Source organism: Oryctolagus cuniculus, chromosome 3, assembly GCF_051225735.1.
Source record: "Oryctolagus cuniculus isolate XC-2025 breed Fujian yellow rabbit chromosome 3, ASM5122573v1, whole genome shotgun sequence".
Classification (NCBI taxonomy): Eukaryota; Metazoa; Chordata; class Mammalia; order Lagomorpha; family Leporidae; genus Oryctolagus; species Oryctolagus cuniculus.
In genome coordinates, this window is record NC_142869.1 from 71,196,528 (window position 1) to 71,197,957 (window position 1,430).

Genomic DNA, 1,430 nt, shown 5'->3' on the forward strand with positions numbered 1-1,430 from the left:
AATTCAAGTCTGGGCTTTTCCTTCTCCAATCCAACCTCCTAGTAATTCATCTGAGAGGCAGCAGATGAAGGCTCAAGTACTTGGGCCCCTGCCCCACATGGGAGACCCGGATGGAGTTCTTGGCTCCTTGCTTCAATCTGGCCCGCCCCCACCTGTTGAGGGCATTTAGGAAGTAAACCACTAAATGGAAGATCTCTCTGTCTCTTTCTCTCTCTCAGTTACTCTGAATTTCAAATAAATATAAATAAACATTTTTAAATGGTAAAAATTTGTGAATAGTATAAATAACCAACAAATACATGAAAAGGTGCTCAATTCAGTCACTAAAGAAATGCAAATCCTACACACACACAAACACACACACACACCCGTGGCTCAGTGGGTTAATGCCCTGGCTTGAAGCAATGGCATCCCATATGGGCACTGGTTCGAGACCTAGCTGCTCCACTTCCCATCCAGCCCTCTGTTATGGCTTGGGAAAGCAGTAGAAGATGGCCCAAGTCCTTAGGCCCCTGCAGCCACATGGGAGACATGGAAGAAGCGTCTGGCTCCTGGCTTCATATTAGCTCAGCTCTGGTCGTTGCAGCCATCTGGAGAGTGAACCATCAGGTGGAAGACTTCACTCTCTCTGCCTCTCCTCTCTCTGTGTAACTTTGACTTTGAAATAAAATAAAATAAATCTTTTGTAAAAAAAAGAAATGCAAATTGAAATTACAATAAAACACTACTATACATGCCCACCAGCACAGCAATAATTTAAAAAAGCAGAGGGCAACAAATATTGGTAAGGATATCAAAAGCTAGGAACATATACATCACTAATGGGAATGTAAAATGGTACACCATCTGTGATTAACAGTTTGTCAGCTTTTCTTAAAACATTAAAAATTAATTTATCATAGAGTGCCCACAATACTACTCCTAGCAATCTATCCAAGAGAAATTAAAACTTATTTCCACACAAAGACTTGTAGGTGAATATTCATAACAGCCAAAAACTAGAAACCACCCAAAAGCCTATGAACTTGTGGATGAATAAATAAAATATGACACATTCATATAAGGGAATACTATTTAATCAAAAAAAAAAAAAAACAATTTGCCACTGATACATGCTACAACATGGATGAACTTCAGAAACATTGTCCATGAAAGAAGTCAGACATAAAAAAAAAAAAAAGAAGTCAGACACACACAAAAACACATAGTATATGGATCCACTTACATGCAATGTCCAAATAAGGCAAATCTGTAGAGGTAAATTAGATTAGTGGTCATCTGGGGAGGGTGAGAACAGAAGGGGATCTTTTAAAAACGTTTATCTGAAAGACCGAGAAACAAAGATCTCCCATCTGCTGCCTTATTTTCCCATATCACTGCAAAAACTGGGGCTAAGCTAGGCCAAAGCCAGGAGCCAGGAACTCACAATG